Consider the following 13,282-nt stretch of genomic DNA (forward strand, 5'->3'; position numbering starts at 1 on the left):
TTTTGTTTCATGACAAAATTGAGTGGGCAAAATTTAAAGTGGGAGGAGTAGGAATATTAAAAGAGTTTGAGAATGTCGACATACTATTTTCAAGCTGTGACAATTATTAAGGGAAGAAAGAACGTTCTATTTGGTTTCTGTTTGTTACAATCGATGCTACAGTCTAATTGTTAGCAACACGTTTGAGTCAGTTTGCTAATGGGTGACGGATGGGATATGTTTAAAGAGATGAAAGAGAATTTGAGATGTTGTAAATAGTCCTCGATAAATAATTTTAGTGCTGGGTAATAATATAATAATTTGTTGTGTGTACATTCGGATAAATCTTTCTCGACGCTTACAGAACTTCTTCAGGAGAAAGATTGTCATTTATATACACTATTATTCTATTGGTTTCTGAGATGTTTGAACGTTCAACCACGCTCACGTTGCTTCAAGGTTACGTGTAACTGTCCGATTCTTTAAATAAATAAACACATTTTTTAGTCTCTTTCATGGAGACTTCCAATTGCTTCACGATAAAAAAGATATGTAATATTATAGAAAAAGAACTTTTAGGTATACAAATGATCATAGTAGCTGTCCATCCTGCTTCAGCTCGTCCGGGTTCATAACATATATTTGTTACAGTAGTGTGTGGTGGACAGTCGTTATAATTATCAATTTATCTTACATTTTTCTGTCGAGAAACATAACATGCTAGAAGCATGGAATGATGCACAAATATAAAGTGATCAGAGTGAGGCGTTCTAAAATTAAAAAAAAAAAGATAAGAAAAAGGGGTACAGTGTTCTTCCTTGTATGCTACATCAATGTTAGCAGTATGTGTACTCTGTTCATCGTGGAGGAACTATTCGAGCAATCGTCGAGTGCAAGAGGAACATGACCGACCTCGTCAGACCCGATTATACAATATACAAATAAAAGAACACTACGGTAAATTGAATTTCGAGTTCACCAATAAAAAACGGGAAGTAAAAACTGCAGTTTCATCGAAGTCTCCTCCTCTGCAGGGTTCAAGGACAAAGGAAGTGAGCCGGAGAGAGGTCAAGAAAGGTTGATTCTATGAAAACCGAGAAATAAAATAAAAAAAAAATATAAACGTACAACATAATAGTCTCCTTTTTAATATAATGAATAATGGTAGTAGACAATAATAATAATAATAATAATATAATAATAATAATATGATGACAATAATAATAAAATTAATATAATATAATAATAATATAATAATAATAATAATAATAGATATATTCTGTCTATATTCACATTCAGAACTATGTACAGTTGAATTAATTTACAATTGAATTCGTACGAACAACCAAATAGAACCTATTAATCGTATTATGTATATATTTATATATTTATATATTTATATATCTATATACCTAGTACCTGTATTATGTATATTCACAACAAATCGTTCTCTCTTCGATTCTCCTCACGAGGGCGCGATCGTGTACACGAAAAAAATCTGTCTCTCTCTCTCACTTTCTCACTCTTTCACTCTCTCTTTCTCTCTTTCCCTCTATGTATATATATATATATATATATATATATATATATATACTTGTTTTACCCTTTATAATTCATAGTTCGTTTTTTTGTTACTCATTTATTTATCTGCCGCTTGAATCCGAAAGGAAGGTACGATCCTCGCGTGTCTCGGGCTACGCATCGATTATTTACAAAACCGTAATCGAGTCTAGAATTAATTCTATGCGATATATGCGTCAACGAATGCGCGAGCACCGATCGTCTTCGTCGTCGAACGCCTCGAAAGCACACCTCGAAACGATCCATTCCTCACCCAACTCCATCTCCCTCGTTCATTCTCCCATTCTCTCTCTCTCTCTCGCACTGTCTCTCGACCATTCTCTCCCATGTTCATTCCCTTTTAACCTTGCCCAGTATCACAGATATAAATAAATGTACTCTTTACAAAACAATGTACAATTTCTCGTGCTCTCGCTCAGCATCACCGCCAGTCCTCACTCCCAAGCAACACCTCGAACGCCCCTCACCCCCCGTCGCATGCTCGCTCGGCGTATAGTCAAAGTACAAAATGATAGTCGATTTTTATCCCGTTCTTCCCGAAAACTCATCCTCTCGCACTCGCTCGTACTCGCACGCGCACGCGCACCCGCCGCCTCACCCGCCACCGGACAAACGGAACCCGACGATCATTCGCGACACAGGTGTCTGCTGCCCCGACCCGACAACCATAATCGGGCCTCCCGGAAACGAGGGATCACTCGCACGATATACAATATAATATAAAAAAATATCAACAATCTCGAACAGCGGCGCTCGCTCGCCACGGAAACGCTTCCGCGCGCGGAGGACTCGTCGTGTAGTCGATCGGAAGGATAATCGCGCGATCGAGATTGTTTCCGCTAAACGATATATTGCACAGAGGAGGTTGAAAACGAGGGTTAAAAGTACGCTAATCGCATCGCGCGTCCCGTCGACGAGTCCCCACCATCTTCAAGGAAACCGGAAGCGGCTCTTGGCCCGCGAGCGCGCGCCGCCCGCGCGAAAAAGGACGAATTTTATTCTTAATTAGTTTACCGCGAACACCTCCGCCAACTGTCAAACGATTCCCTCTACTCCATTCTCTTATCTTCTCGTCCACGCTTCTTCGTTTTGGTTTGACGCAGAGCGTCGGCTCTTCTGCGCCCTTCATCGTGGTATTGAACCACACGAGTTTGCTGTTAGCTTGGCCACAAGATCTTTGCATTCCTCTGCTTTGTTTGTGAGCAGGAACAACGCTTTATCTACCGGTAGTTAACCACTTGCTTGCGATTCATTGCACAGCTGTAGAAATTAGAACTTCTTTGTCGTTCATAATTTCTTACAAGGAATGGAAAATTCATGTCTATTGTATGACTTTAATTTTTCTCATGGCTGAGCATCGATAACAGAATAATGGAATTTTACGTCGGATTAAGAGCGAATTAATGTCTGCACATATTTGATAGATTGTGCTCAACATCTTCAGGTGAGGCAACTGGTTAATAGGGCTTTCAATAATAATGCCAAATGGAAGCATCGAAGGAACGAAATGAATAGATTACGATTGAAGTTCCTGATGCTCTTGAAGGACCTATAAAAATGTTTTTAGTCATAGACTACCAACTTTGGAAAATTACAAAGTAACCACCGGTAGATAATGTGCTAAGGCGAAATAAGATGTATTTGATTAATCACAATTCAACCCTCGCAAGATGCTTCTGGCGATTTTATGGTTGGATCCGTTCGAACCTCTCGCCAATTTTATTTTACACATTTATGAACCTGTTTCTTTGAGATTGGACTTAATAGAAATGGCGGTTATAAGATTAGAGTTTAGGTGGAACGTAACTCGTGAGTGAAAATGTACCACCTTTCGAGGTTTAATGAAGTGCAACTTACCTGTAAACGTTAGAACATACAGAAAGACTTTCTGGCCAAGCTAACGCATCCTGTTTTTTGACAGGAGAGACCCGAAGAGCACAGCGTCCGTCATAATAGCTGTCCACTCGCATGTTCGTAGAACAGCTATTGCAACTGTCATTGAATCTCTGGTTTCCTCTCTCGAAAAACAGACCAATACAACATCTCGACGACCGAAGCAGACCCGTAACGTTAGAGTCTCGCTGTCCATCGATACAATTAGTGCTAGGTGGCTACAGTGTCTTTTCGTCATCCTCGGATTCTCTGCGGATCTCGAGGATCAAAAGGAACAGCGTTCAGGATCCTGCGATAGCTACCAGTTTGCACGTTGCCCGTGGTATCTGGGCTCCCGGGGATCGCGAAAAGGTTCGCTACAGCCCCGGGGACAGCCCTGAGGGTTGGAACCCCGCGAAGGTATATACAAAACAAGGATCGATCGTTGCGAGCGATCCTTGGGCCTCGTATACGAGTCTACCTCCCTATGTACAAGACCGAAGACCAGTCGTCGACGGAATCTCGATTGACTAATAAGCTCCTCGAACTTGTGGAACGCGAATCAAGGGGTCCGACATCGGGCGAGGGGGTGGACGAGGGGAGGGCAGAGCTATAGAACAGGGTTGGAAACTCTCGAATCTCAAGTCTGAGACGCGATTCAGCGCACGTCTGCTCTCCCAGCGTCTTCGGCTCGCGTACTGGTAAGCAGCCACTCGGACGTAATTCCCCTAATTCCTAAATCTCCCCTAAGCTCTGCCCCGCTCGCAGCCGCCCCCGCGCCCCGGTCCACGCAGTCGCACCTTGCGGCCAGACGCGATTTATGTATCTCGGAGCCCCTCGATGATTCTTTCCCTTCTACATTCGGCTTTTTCACGGCTCCTCAAGTCGACTCCCATTTTCTGCTTCTCGAAGCTCTCTGCCTCTCTCTCTCTCTCTCTTTGCTTCTCTATTTCTCCCTCTCTCTCTCTCTCTCTCTCTTCTGTACTCTCGCCTCTGGCCCTCTCCGGTCCTCCCGAGGCGACGCTAATAAATCCCAGGACCTCTCAGGAGCGAGTATTTACAGTCCGGTCGTGGGACAGTCGTTCGCGCCACGGCTTAATCCTGCAACAAAGAGATGGAAATCGTCTTAGCCTACGTGCCGCCATGTTACCAACCAACTTCCACCCTGTTAGAGGGTGGGTGCGTCGGCTGCGTGGCACGCATACGACCTGCACCTCGAAGGTGTGTCGAGCGAGGATCAATGGTGTTTTCGAGGGTGGTAACGATGCGGAGGGCGAGCTTGCGCGGGAGTAGCGTTGTTTTCACTGGAGAGGGGGCGATTAGGCGCTGGGAAGCTTGATTAGGAAGAGTGGGGCTGGACCCGATTGGAACCGTTCTCTCTGGTTTTCAATATTTATCTGCAATTTTTGGATTCTTTTCGACAACAACGAAATAGAATTTTATTTCGGTTTAATGGAAATTGGTGGTTCACATGTTATTAATTACTATCAGGTACATGATGTAGTACAACGGGTTAGGAAAACGTGTTCGCACTCTTTTCGTCTCCGCAAAACGGTAAGAAAAATTGATTAAATTTCTGCGAATACTGCCGGTTAAGTAACGACAAGTAGACGCGGTTTCCCTGGCGGCAATTAATTTCCCCAGGTGCGGCGGAATTTTGCAATCGCCGCAGAGCCGATCTCGCTCCTCGAATTTCTCGTTCCGCGATCGGGTAGAGGATCTTTCGCGGCGAGTTTCCCGTTTCAAGGGGGAATATACGACAGAGCGGGGAAGGCGTGTATCCGCTGCGTCGGTGGCAAGGAGAACGGTAATCGCGTAACGATAGCCGGTTACATCGTGTACAGAGAGCCCGATGGCCGACGTAACCGGGCGGGTAATAGTCCGGTCGCCGGTTTACGAACACAGCCGGCCGATATTTTCGCCGGTGTTACGTCGGCCGAGCGCCTAAGGGAAAACCGGTTGCCGGCGTCGCGTCGCGTCGCGCCGCGCAACGCCGCGTCGCGGAGGGCCTTGTGTAATTGCGCTGCCGCGATTGTCGCCCGTTATCGGGCCCGCCTAATCGCCCGGACCCGGGAACGATTTTAGAGCCCGGCCCTAATCGCGCGATAAACGGCCCCCGGTACGCGTTCCGCGCCAACCCGAATGATATACTACCGGCCGGAGAGCTACCCGGACGTGTACTCGCCGAGAGCTCTCGCGAATTACGCGAGTTACGAGGAAGCGTAGGCACTCTTCCTGAACACCTGCTGCACCTTCGACCACCTACGGCACCTACGGCAAATGGAAACTCTTGTCTTGGATACACCATTTCGAGATAATTGTTTATTCTCTCGGCATTAGCTGCTGCACGATTTTGTAGTGGCCTGCGACATGTTTTTGGTAGGCTAGAATCACTTGTTGCTCTCTCGGTGGAAAATATGTGTGTTTTGCATATGTTAGGGGGCTTTGAATAGTTTAATTTTGTACGGCATTAACAATTGCAAATTGTTACTCTCTCACATGTGATACAACACCGAATCTGTCTTAAGACAAATTTCAATAAAAAGGACCGATGGCTTGATTAACTGAATAAAGCCACCATTCCGAAAACCTAACCATTACAATGAAATGAGTACGTCCGCTGATAAATTGCATAGTAATTGCACAGCAAAAATTGTGGCTGAATTAGCAGAATTTCGGCAGAGATCAGAAAGAGGATTGTCCGAGGCACTTATAGTAATTGTCAGGGCTCGTGTTAATGAACGGTAAGTTATCGCCGGTAGGCTGTACAGCCAGACAACTATTACGGGAGCCTATTTTTTCAACACCTCAGCTTTGTCAGCGCCGGTTTAGAACTCGGAAAAATTAACATAACAGGCTTCATCGTATCGGCCGCTAATCGAGTCAGTTTCCGAAGGGTTATTACACGGGTCGGCCTCGCGTAAAAAACGAGTACTCGAATGGGAATGAGTCACGGGCCCGTGGACGACCACCATCGACTTGTTACATGTGTCACCGTTGCGGCGAACCGCGGTTTTCTATCACGCAACTTGCACGAACGCGATCGAAATCGGCGCGAGCGCGAGACGCAGTGTGCCGATCGTCTCGGCCGATGCAGTCGCGGAAATTGTTTCCGATCGGATCGATATGCGTGGCCGCTCAGCTAAAAATTTTCACTTCTGACTTTCGCTGATAAGTGGACTGGCAATTTCACGTGTTCGCGGCGTACAGAGATTTTCTAGGATTCGTGCAGTTAGAAATTTGATACGTTTTAATGAGACTCGTGTTTTGGCTGCTGACTGGTGGAAATATTTAATTCAGTTTACCTCGGTAATTATGTTCCGAGAGTGTGTATCTGCATCGGTCTGCCTAGAATGCTGATAAGATACTCGTTTTACTCTATGGCAGAGTGTACAGATGTTATTAAAATGCTTGTAATTCCACGATCGTAATTAGACTGCGGATTTGAATGCTTCTCAGTTTTATTGGAGTTGGTAATGACATTCGAAGACGAAGCGTTAAAGATAGAAATTGATACCTTCATACTGTTTTTACATTACTGAACCTTGAAATACAGGAAATAAAATCCTGTTTCAGCTTTGCTGTTTCACCGGGAAGGATGCGAGTTGAAACAAAAAATACGCGGCTGGGAGACTGTAAATCAAACGTTAGTGGGCCATTGGTTTTCAACTAGAATTACACGAGGATTACACGATATGCCAAGAAAATATTAATTGGATGATTAATTCTCATATCCTTCTGTCGCATATCAAATGCACTGGTTGCACAAAAATTCAGGTAGCATGACAAACAATCAGAACACATTTTAATACAAAAATTCGTCTTTTTTAGTATTACGTATTCGAACAAAACGAAGTTTGTTAAGAGCTATGCAAAGGGGTTAAAGTAGCGTTCACACTGATAAATCATGCCTGTTCAGTTTCCTATTGATTTAATGAAAGTGCTTTGATTTCGTGGTAGTTCTGGGCGTTCATATCCGGCGCGGAGCGTGTCGGGGGTTGAAAACGGCGAAAGGATCGCGCGAGCATGATCCACCCTTAATCCAGTAACACGAGCCGCGATCCTGGAAGCGAGCTTCTCCGGTTTTCGCAACTGCGGCTAGATCGAGTGGATGTAAGCGGCTTGTAAGATCATAGTTAACTATTAGCGGAGAGCTATATACGTCGACGTTGCGGTGGATCGGGGCTATATACGTCGTGGCTGGCTATCGATACGCGATTACCGTGTCTCGCCTGGTAGACAAGTCCTCCGCGAGCGTACCGCTACGATCGCCGCGGCTGATATACCCGCTTCTACCCGCTTCTACCCGCTTCTACCTTCGCAGGTGCGCGCCGCGGAGCAAGACGACTTTTCGCGCTCTGCAAATGGAACGTCAGCTCCGTGCACACGTCCGTCAATGTATCGATCCGTCACGTCATCCTCTTCGTCTTCCTCTTATTACATTATTATAGTAATCTGCGGAACTTGACGCGGAAGAAAAATTGTCTACCTCGGTTGCAACAAACTGGACTAAAACAGAAATTTATTTCCGTAATGCTCAGGTGGTCAGGACCTCTTTAAAATACTGTATAAATTTTCTCGGTTATCTTTAAATATACAATTTAAGATCCAGTTAACGGAACAATCCGAAAAATCTCAAAATCGGAGTAATTCGGTGATCGTAATGAAAACTGCAGAATCGAAGCTAGTCACTAGTTTTTGTTTGAAATGCATAAAATTGTTAACGGGACGTGTCGGCGAGCGGCGACAAGATGCTTCACATTGACCCTCGGGTCTCGGTGAATCTGATGCTTAACCGTGGTAGGCTTCTTTGTGAAAGCTAGATGAGTCTGATCGGGTTACTCTTCTCTTCGGAGACGCTACACGGCAGAAGATCCTGACCGCTCAAGGACATTGTCCTCCCACTACTATGGTCTCTCGACAGCATATTGCGTTCGTTATGGCAACTTACTCGCGGAGAAACCTGTCAGGAAAATTCTGAGTTGGCCTTTCGCCACTTTGTTACTCGTTCTGGCAACTTGCTTGCAAGAGGATCTGGTCGGAACGCTCTGGGGTGGTCTGTTACCACTTTGTTTGTCGCTTTACCCACTCGCTCGTAAAGGAATTTGCTAGAAAACATTACGAGGTGGAAACATCCAGGAAAACCATTCCAGGTTTAGTAGAACACAACTTTTTGCGTGCATTTTTGCTAAAAAATAAATATACATACAGAGTTCTACTAATTGATATCGAATAGACGTATTAAAACCACGAAGCATTTTTTTGATCGTGAAGAGAACAGAGTAGATACCGAACAAAACGTGTCCATAAAGAAAGGAAAAGGTCCGGTCAGAATGAAAAGGCGTCAGTCCCCGATAATTAAACACGCTATCTGCCCGATCGCGAAGATTAATTAACCCGCGAGTAGGCGCAACAGCTAAGACCCTCCACGAGTTACGTAAGATTTCCACGAACGTTGCTCGTCCGATCCGTCGAATTTGCATACGTAACGACACACGGCAGCCGAGGTACATTCCGACCGTTGCTCGCCGAATCCCGAAAATCGCTGGCATGCGATATTATCGGGAAAGGATCCGCAGACGTTACGGTATTCCTGGATCCATCCGGGCTCTCTCACGGGAAATCGGCTGCATCCTCGAAATACCGAATAGATCGGAGACGATCGGTGTTTATGATACGCAATTACGCCCGTTCCGCCGACCGAGGCGCATTCCTGCTCGATCGGGATCCAGAAACGATACGATTCCCAGATGATCCGATCCTATGGGATTCCGTGGACGCCGCGAAAAATCTCCACGAGCGCAGAGAACGACGAACGCTTTGATTTAACCGAGTGAGCTGACTTGTTAATGTGATCGAGGTGTACAAAGCAAAATTTCTTCGTTTATTACGAAGCAGAAATATAAAAGAAAAATCACGAGGCGATGCATTTGGCTGGTAAGGAGGACGTTCGAGAATAGATGATGATCGGGGATCATTGGAAGGAAATGGAAGCAATTTGCTTCGGTTCGCGGCCCGAGGCTCTCAGGCGACGCGATCGCGAGCGTGCACGCGTGAAAAACGCGTCGAATATATCGGTGGCTGTTAGCGGAGCGTTATATATGTCAACGCAGCCGTGGATCGACGGTTTACACGGTGCCTCGACTATCGATACGCGATTACCGTGTCTCGCCTAGGCGTACAAGCGCGAGCTACCACGATCGGCTTGACCGATAGACCGTCTACATCGCCACCAGCACCGATTCCACGCCTGTCCAGATGGAATGCAAGCTCGCGATCACTCGAAACGGGAATGATACCGGGAACCGACCGAGAGAGCCTAACCGCGCCGCATGGCTCCCCGGTGTCGATTCCTTCTCTTCGATTTAGTAGAAAGTCCTCTCTCGCAGCTACGAGCTGATGTTCGACGTCCGCCGGATAATTGAATGTCCTTATCTCGCCAGACGCATCGGCGAATTATTAAAATGATCGGCCCCGGGACTGTTGCCGGTATTACCTGCGACTCTCTCGCGATGCTCGATTTGACATTCCGACGTGTACGGCTTTCTCGGTACCGGGGATCTTTTTAACGACGCTTCTTCACTCGCGATCTATATATTCCCGAGCAGTCGATTTCAAAGACAGATTTAAAAGAGACAGATATAGCTGCAGGTGAGTCTTTTTGATCAACGGTTTCACTAATGTGGAGGAAAACGAAGTTGCTTTGCAATTTATCAGGATGGTTCAGGATGGTTAAATGTGAAAGTTGGATTTGTCGCGAGATGCTCGTTTTGAGGTTCCCTCCACAGTATCTTTACCTCTGTGCTTCGCTCTGTCAAAGAAGCTTGTTGTCTCTACTTTTTGTTCAGAGATTACAAAGATGTTTTTCTGTAGAAACGCTTTTGTATGAATCCATGAATCCACTATTGAGAAGTTCAGATTTATATTATTAGGTTTATGCAAACGATTTAGTCCTCTTTTCAATTTTCTTTTATTTATACGCGACAACCATTTGGGATTGAAATTTTTGCAGCTAATAATTACAGTTTTAATCCACCTGCATCAGATCGTAATCGAACGTGCCGCGCTCGGTCGAGCAGCGCAGGAACGAATTTAAAAACGTGAACAGACAATTCTGTCGGCCGAATATGGGCGACACGGCAGAGTTAATGGATTATTTTGATATTTAGGCGTACCCGGTCCGGCTGAATCGGCCATTCCGAGCAGCTCGCGTCGCGCACGGCCATTTGTTCGACGTTTCAACGGCGTTGACGGTGGCGTAACCGTGTTCGACGAATATTTCAAACGGCCACGGGCTATCTGTCGGCCGAGAGACATCGCGCGTCCCTCTTTATTCCGTTGCCGGTCCCGGGCCCCATGCACCGGCACGAAATCACGCGAAACCGGATGACGAATGCCGCGCGATTACGCGACAAGTCGTTTTAAGAGTTTCACGGTGTCGTACGAGAGCCTCGCGCACGCTTTCTCGCGGCGATAAACGTTCCACGGAGTTTTTTTTATCCTTTCCCCGGCCGCTTTCGTTGCATCACGGCTTTGAATTTCACTTTGGACGCGACGGACGCACGTAATTGTGCTTTGATGAACGTGTCGCGAAGATTTCTTTCGACGAGCCTTTCAAATTTTTACGGGTCTTGTCGCACACTCACGTTTTACAAGATCTCTCGAACATCGACAGGAAAGGGAATTATTGTTACGGGTAGCATCAACACGCTTATAAACTAATAAGCTTTTTCAGTTCTTATGTTTCTAGAAAATGGTGGGTACATTCTGTTTGCTCCTAATGGGGAATCAGTATCTCAAATTTCGACAACAGGTTTTTCGAGATCCTAATTCCCACAGAAGCCGTATTTTCTAAGCTCGCAGGTCGCCCTGCGATTAAGTGACGGACCAGGTCCTTTGTGGACACCTCCGACAGGGTTCCAAGGGTTCCCGGAGATTAAATGCTTCTAATTCGTCCGTGGACGGAGTCAAATTCGGCTGTCAACCGAGAAGATAGTCCCCGGAGAGGCCCAGGCTTTCAGATCAACCGCGAACCGGGTTTCGTAACCTCGCTTTCCGGAGATAATGTGCCCCATCTGCTCTGACATATTAAAAGCCCGGCAATCACGAGGACAGATAGTCAAATTGCTTCGGGAGAGATTTTTATGTAATTTTTAGTCCGAGGAAGGCGCGTGGAAATCGACGTGCAACGAGACAATGTACAAGGAGACGACAAAAAGGAACGAGTGTGCATTTCACCCTCGATTCACGGGCGACTCTTCATGAATATTCCTAGATTTTGGACGCTGTGCGGTTTGAATAAGCGAACCGTGGCCTAGCTACATCGTGTCCGATGAATTTCATATCGGTGGCGACGATGTAGCTCTCAGGTAACCCCGATCAAACGGAAGATGTGTCAAACCTCAGGTAAACTGCGGATTTTTGTTTGCATAGTAAAGAATTAGAGCGGACTGGCTGTGCAGTGAATAATTAGAATTGTATTTAAAGAGACGTCTATTTTATTCCTCGATTACCTCGAATAGGCTATATAAAGTTCACCTTTAAAATAGCCTTTCTAATTTGAAATGTTTGCAGCGTTTTAATGTTGTTTGTGAGAACAAGTACTCGTTATAGCAAAGAAAAGTGTTATTCCGCCAACGGATCGATGAAGCTTTAATGGAATATCGGTGATTGAAGAGGATGGAAGTGTTACGAAACGTATTTGTGAAATTTGAGATGTAGTAATTGAAGGTGGTGCAAGGCGGTCCACCATTTCACTTTGTCCTACCTCGGCAAAAAAATTGTAGAGAGGATGAAGGGCACATGTTGCATAAGTGACGCGCGTTATAGGATATTCTTAAACTCAATTTGCTCGAAACTTTATATTTGTAACACAACACTTTCATCCTCATGAACCCTTCAATTCATATAACTACTGACTTCGTAAATAGACTATGCATTTTTCATTCCTCTACGTCGAAACTTGTTAAAAATACCGTACCGCGAGGTCAAAATATTGATCGAACACGGAGAGAGGTTTATGCTTCTAATTCCCGCGTTCATCGACTGGTTCTTGCCAGTGCGCATAAACGTCGTAAAATAATACTGTCTACTGACCGTGACGGGATTTCGGATCTCTATGCATTTATAGCGCATAAAACTTTTTGACAATTTGTAAACCATAAAGCTACCTGACGTTTAATACGATTTTATTTTACAGTCGAATTGACAGGACTGACGTCGGGGGGATAATAAAGTTTTATTCGATTTCCACGTCTTTAAACTTGTCTATAAAGAGTCTCGTCCTTTCCAGTGCGCAGTTTAATACGATTTTTATTATATCATTCTTCTAGGTAGCACCTGTCTTTCGATTGGACACAAGTGGAAATATAAAAACTGTGAAATTTGTATTACGAATTTGATTGAATTGGTGTCAAAATTCTTCTGATCATTTTCCTCTCCAATTATTGAAACTAATTTACTGATGGTATTATTTGCAAGAATAACTGTTAAGACAGCATAACACAGCATTAAAAATGCACGTTTTATCCACTGCATCTTTGCAGGGCGATTAAAAATTGTTATGCAAAACGCAAGAACGAGTAGCTGGACACATTGTAGCAGGAACAAGGCTCGAACCCACCCGGCAAATAAAGAGTAATTAATTTTCCCCGGCGAGGTAAGCAGCGCGCGTCCGTAGATCGCGCGGTGCCACGGAGATTTCAACGGAGCGATTCGCACAGGCGATGACGCCTAATGATCGGCGTACGAGATCCGCATGGATTTTTCCCGCGATCGCGCGGACGCGGTCGTTTCTCGCCGATAGTCCGCGCACGGTTGGATAAGGCGGATTAAGATCTTAGGGTAGCGT

At 45.2% G+C, this 13,282-nt stretch overlaps 1 protein-coding gene across 4 annotated transcripts in view; it reads right to left on the reverse strand.

The window, feature by feature from the left end:
• Positions 1–1,236: 1,236 nt before the first annotated feature.
• LOC143356928 (homeobox protein caupolican) overlaps positions 1,237–13,282 on the reverse strand; it is a 125,601-nt gene continuing 113,555 nt past the window's right edge. For all 4 annotated transcript variants that reach the window (XM_076792995.1, XM_076792992.1, XM_076792993.1 and 1 more), the window contains exon 7: positions 1,237–4,533. The gene's annotated coding sequence lies outside the window, so the exon portion shown is untranslated. The remainder of the gene's footprint in view (positions 4,534–13,282) is intronic.

Source organism: Halictus rubicundus, chromosome 9 (assembly GCF_050948215.1).
Source record: "Halictus rubicundus isolate RS-2024b chromosome 9, iyHalRubi1_principal, whole genome shotgun sequence".
NCBI classification, from domain to species: domain Eukaryota; kingdom Metazoa; phylum Arthropoda; class Insecta; order Hymenoptera; family Halictidae; genus Halictus; species Halictus rubicundus.